At 43.9% G+C, this 6,000-nt stretch overlaps 1 pseudogene; it reads right to left on the bottom strand.

The window, feature by feature from the left end:
* Positions 1-1,797: 1,797 nt before the first annotated feature.
* Positions 1,798-2,316, bottom strand: LOC125753775 (immunoglobulin lambda variable 8-61-like; annotated as a pseudogene).
* Between the last annotated feature and the right edge of the window lie 3,684 nt (positions 2,317-6,000).

Genomic DNA, 6,000 nt, shown 5'->3' with positions numbered 1-6,000 from the left:
TAGAGCCACCAGTAGCTGTATAATAGTGCTTCTGAACTGGCTCTCTGACATTGAATTGTAATCCAGATTTTGTAACTCTGTGGGAGAGAGGACTGTTTCTGATTCTTTCTTTTGGGGTGAGGTTTTCCTTCCTGTCATTTGCTCAGTGCAGAGTGGCCAAAAATAAGTTTTATTGGGAAAAGGAGAAAAAGAGAGAGAAAGAAGGAAAGAAAAGAGAAAAAGAAGCAAAAATGGAAGAAAAAGAGGAAAAAAGAGAAGAAAAAGAGAAAGAAAGAGAAAGAATGGGGAAAAAAGGGTGGAGGAAGCAATCAGAAATCAAAGAGAAAAAAAATCACGGGGGAGTATCTTTTGATTCTGTATACTTTAAGTCTCTTGACTTCCCCTGGAACTTGTCCGTCTAGCTGGTCTTCTGGGGGAGGGGCCTTTTGTGCTGATTTTCAGGTGTTAGCACTTGGGGGAGCTGCTCTGCCCGCTGCCTGGTGCAGGGCTCAGTGGGGGGGTTTTACCCAGTGAGGCCCCGGGAGGAACAACTGCTGTGGCGGGGCCAGCTCTGGAAACCTGGATTCAGGCCCCACATTCACTCCGGAGCTCTCTGTCTGCAGGGCCTGGATGCTCTGGGGCGGGGACGCTGATATGCTCAGCTCAGGGCAGGAGCGTCATTGCTGTCCTGGGCCCTCCCGGCCTCTGCCTGTCCAGGGGGGAGGCCGGATCTTGGGCTGTGTCCCAGCGCCCTGTGCTCCGGGACCTGAGTTGTTGGATTCACGCTCCTGGCTGGGTAGGCCCCTCTGCGGAGCCGATGGAGCCCCTCCGAGCTGCTCTGGGTCCAGCCGTGGGCGCTGCAACCCTTAGGGAGCTCGGTGCACTCTCCTGGGCACGCAGGTGTCTGTTACAGTCCCTGGGAGCCTGAGGGCATCCCCGCTCTCCTGCTCTAACTCCCTGCAGGCGCCTTTCCGCCCAGGAAGATTGGTGCAGCTCCTGCTTCTCCAGGACGGGGCTCTCCTGTCCTGGGGACACTTGCCCGGGACTTAGCCCGGCTCCTCTTTGGGCCCCTCCCCCTTGGAGGCCTTTTGTATCTTTATTTCTTTTTTCCAGCCTTCCTACCTTGATAGAAGCATGAACGCTTCTCACTGTAGCGTTTCAGGCCACTGAAAATCTTTAAATCTCTTTAAATCTCAGGCTGAATTCGTAGATTTTCAGGATGATTTGAAGGTTATTTAGGTAATTTGGTGGGGACAGGTGATTTGGGGACCCTACTCTTCAGCCATATTGCCCCTCTTCCATAGATGCTTCTTAAACACTATCTTCCATACAAACTCGGGAATGCTTGTTAAATATTCATCTATGAACACCGACACTGGTTTCAGATTTGGAAGCATAACATGGAGGATTACAGTTTATCAAGTTCCAATGACGTATAAATTAATTTGGTACTCATCATCAAATTAGTGAACAAAATGAGATCTACCAAGGCTGTATGTTTAATAGACCATATTGAAACAGTAGATTGGGTCTCTGTATTGGTTTACATATAATGGAAGGGAAGCCCCACTCCTCAACATTTTAGACAGAGAGGGAACAAGGAAGCACAGTCTTGGAAGGTCATATTGGAGAGATAGATACACCTTGGGAGCGATAAATGAGGTTCATTGCAATGAACCACTGACCAGGAGAATGTGACCAGGGAGCTGCACTTCCCATGGTGGTGTTGACTCTTTCCCCATCTTACTTTCTCTCCTCTCTTGAAAGCTGAGCATTTCTGAGCCCATGAGGAGGTTTTGGCTGCACTTCCTCATAGATTTAAATCACTGTGTAAATGTTACTACCCATATACAATGAACAGTAATAGTCAGCCTCGTCCTCAGGCTGGGCAGCTGTGATGGTGAGGGCGGCTTTGTTCCCAGAGATGGATCCAGAGAAGCGATCAGGGACCCCAGAGGGGCGGTTGTTTGTGTTGTAGATAACCCTGTGAGGAGCCCGGCCTTGGGTCTGCTGGTACCAGTTGGGGTAGTTACTTGTAGAGACTGACCCAGAGCTGAGGCCACATGTGAGTGTGACTGTCCCTCATGGAGACACTGAGAGTGATGGTTCCTGGGTTACCACAGTCTGAGAATCTGTTCCTAAAATCAAGAGGAGAGAAAGGTGTTGTTATGGGAGACAAGGGTCACATGAGTCCCTGTTTTATGTGCTCCCCACAGATGCAAAGTCTTTTCCCTGACCTGAGCCATAGGCAAGGAGCCCAAGAAGTAGCACCGTCCAGGCCATGGTGGGGACCCTCACAGACTGCAGGCTCCTCAGTCTCAGCTTGAATGAAGTGTCCCTGGACTTTTTCATGTCTCCTGTCCTATGAGGTTAAGAAAGCACTTCATGCAAATCAGCTTCCTCTCTCTCCCTGCCCTAGAGTTACCAGCATGTCCCCTGGGAGACCTTGAAATGACCAGATTCTGGGACTTCACACACACAATTGACTGCAGGGTGACCTGAGACACTAGGTGTCAGGAGGACATCTGTCAGCAAATTACCGCCATACTGTCTCTAGTGACCTCTGTCCCAGGGTTCTTCTCTGGAAAGCCTGAGAGCTGAATGAGGAGTTGGATGTGTTCTCACCTCCTGGCCCCACATCTAATTCACCTCAAAGCTAACCCATCCCTCCAACATTTTCTTCCCTCCCCAGTGACATTCCCTCTTTTGTCCTTGAAGGGTCTTAGTGGTGCCTCTTCCAGCAGTGAGGACACTGGGAATCTCAGAGCCCCTGTGACAGAGGTAGGGACAGTGGTCTCCTTTCAGTTAATCATGGACCTGGTCTGCAGTAATTCCCGGGGAGTTGAACAGGGATGTCTCTTTATCAGAAATGAACATGACATTGTGTGAACAATTGATGCTTTTGGAGCATTTTGAATGCCATTTCTCTTTGTGTTCTGCTGCTGATTGTATTGTATGATTCTTCTGTCCATCTATATTTCTATGAAAATCATGTCTGGACAGGTTACTCCATGATGTAGTAGAGGATGAATTATGAGGCCTGTGTGATTCAGAGCTGAGATATCTTTTGGCTCCAGGGCTGTAGATGCAGGTTTATCACCCACAGTGAGGACCCTGCTTGCTCTAGTGTGCAGGGGCCAGTGATAGATTTTTCTGGTCTTCCTGACCCAGACCCTGACTCCCTGGAGCAGCCCACTCACACACCTTGCTGACCTCAGACACCATGTCCTGCAGTCCATATCAACCTTCAGGCTTCAGGCTCCATGCAGGGAGCTCAATGTGGGCTATCCTTCCCAGAAAGGCCTCTGACCTTTGCAGGTGGACCTCTGATGTCACCACCCAGGACAGTAGAATGAGGAGGTCAGCTCTATGGGGTTGAGCCATTCATTTTTCCAGGGCATCAATGCTGTCATTTAGACAGCTAACTGGAATATTTATGTCACAGTAGGTATCAGGATTTTCTGACACTGGAGTTTCCATCTCCCTTGTCCCTGGTTTCATTACTGGGACATAATGCGCTTGAAGTAAGCTCAAGATATAAAGTCTCTAGTAAGCTCAAGATATAAAGTCTCTAGAGAAACACATTGGTTCAACCTTGATAAGTCTACTTGGGTTACCCTTATAGGCTGAATTACTTGGTTTTTGTTACTGTTGTCAGGGTGTTCTGTTAGGTTCACTATCCCCCATGTGCATGTCTTGGCTTTTATCTGTCTTTGCATCGAGAATATCATGCTTTCAGGGATGACGTGTCCTTGGTCCTTGGTTACTTCTGTGGATTTTTATTTATTCTTGGATATGACCCTTACATGAATTATTTTGTAATGGCTTGTTGATACGTTTAAGATATTTTTGTTCGACTTTTAAAATTTTTGCTCAGTACAAAGGTTGATATTAAATGACATTGCTCTACACTGGGTGTTATTCTGTATGTTGGTAAATTGAACACCAATAAAAAATAAATTTATTAAAAAATAATAAATAAATAAATAAATAAATAAATAAATAATAAATAAACAACATTGCTCTAAATGATCTAAAAAATTGTTATGTGGAGGCTGGGTGGCTCAGTTGGTTCAGTGTCTGCCTTCGTCTCAGATCATGATCCCAGAAATCTGGGATAGAGCCCTGCATTGGGCTCTTTGCTCAGTAGGGAGTCTGCTTCTTCCTCTTCCTCTGATCCTCTCCCCGCTGATGCATTCTCACTCACTCATTATTTCAAATAAAGAAATAAAATCCTTTACAAAAGTTAATATTTTACCAACGCATCCTCAGTTCCACTGTCACATACTTCCTCAAGGGATAACTGATAACACTCTCGAGGATGTGCTCTAGTAATTTATTATTTATTTATTTATTTATTTATTTATTTATTTATTTTAAAGATCTTATTTATTTATTCATGTGAGAGAGAGAGGAGAGCGCAGAGACACAGGCTGAGGGAGAAGCAGGCTCCATGCAGGGAGCTCGATGTGGGACCCTATCCTGGGCCCAGCATCAAGGCCCTGGGATCACCCTGGGCCGAGGTCAGGCATTAAACTGCTGAGCCATCAGGGATCCCATCTAGTAATTTATATAAACACACTCCCACACATATACACACATACACAACACATATATATATTACATAACATAATCTTGTTTTTTTCTGTAGTTACATTTCTCCTTATAAAACATAATTACTGATTTTTGACAAGCATTAGGAGGTGTCTCATTTTGATTCATAGTTATCATTAATTCATAGGATAATTTACCATAATTTCTCAACTTTTCTACAGAAAAATATTCGTGTTGGTTTCAATTATTTGTTATTATAAGCCAAACTGTGGAAGGAGCCTTAGTGTCCATCGAAAGATGAATTGATAAAGAAGATGTGATTTATGTATACAATGGAATATTCCTCAACCATTAGAAACGACAAATACCCACCATTTGCTTCGACGTGGATGGAACCAGAGGGTATTATGCTGAGTGAAATAAGACAATTGGAGAAGGACAAACATTGTATGGTCTCATTCATTTGGGGAATATAAAAAATAGTGAAAGGGAATAAACGGGAAAGGGGAGAAAAATAGTGGGAAATATCATAGAGGGAGACAGAAGATGAGAGACTCCTAACTGTGGGAAACGAACAAGGGGTGGTGGAAAGGGAGGTGGACAGGTGGTTGGGGTGACTGGGTGATGGGCACTGAGGGGGGGACTTGGCGGGATGAGCACTGGGTGTTATTCTATATGTTGGCAAATTGAACTCCAATAAAAAAATATTTGTTATTATAACGTTTTAAGTAGATGTACCTGTATATTTATCTTGGAGTGTATTAGTTAGATAATTTTTGTTAGAACTGATTTAAAAAATTTGTAACACTCATGCAGATCATATATGTATTTAATATTTGATAAGTATTTAAAATTTATGTTACAACATTGATTTACCAATTTATACTCTTATCATCAAAGTATGAGATTTCCTGTTTTAGCAGACAATTTCAGTGGATTAAGTCAAATTTAATATCATCCAATTTTATAATTGAGAAATAATTCAACTGTTCAGTTTTTATCCACTTATTAGTGACATTTCCTCTATCTATATATTGGTTTTTAGATATGTTATTTTTCTAGGACTGCCATAATAAAGCACCACAAAATCGGTGGTTCAAAGCAATAAAAATGCATTTCTACTGCTCATACACACCTTCACAGTCTGTAGGGAGGGCCATGATCTGTCTGGAACCTACAGAGGGTCCTTCTTGCCTCTCCATAACTGTAAGAAATTTGAAGACAATTTTTGGGGCTCCCTGTCTGCAGCTGCAGAACCACAATCTCTGTCTCCACCCTCCCACGGATCCCTCCTTATCTCCATCTGACTGTCATGATATAAGCAAAGGAACTAACTGAATTAGGAGGTCACCCCACCCCCTTCATCACCACATCTGTACTAATTACATCGGCAACATCTCTTTTCCATACAAGGTCACATTCTTAAGTTCTGAGATCTAAAATTTCCACATATATTCGTTGGTAGGA

The sequence above is a fragment of the Canis lupus genome, chromosome 26 (assembly GCF_003254725.2).
Source record: "Canis lupus dingo isolate Sandy chromosome 26, ASM325472v2, whole genome shotgun sequence".
NCBI lineage: Eukaryota > Metazoa > Chordata > Mammalia > Carnivora > Canidae > Canis > Canis lupus.
The sequence above is the reverse complement of the archived record's forward strand: the minus strand, read 5'-3'. Positions and strand labels throughout refer to the sequence as shown.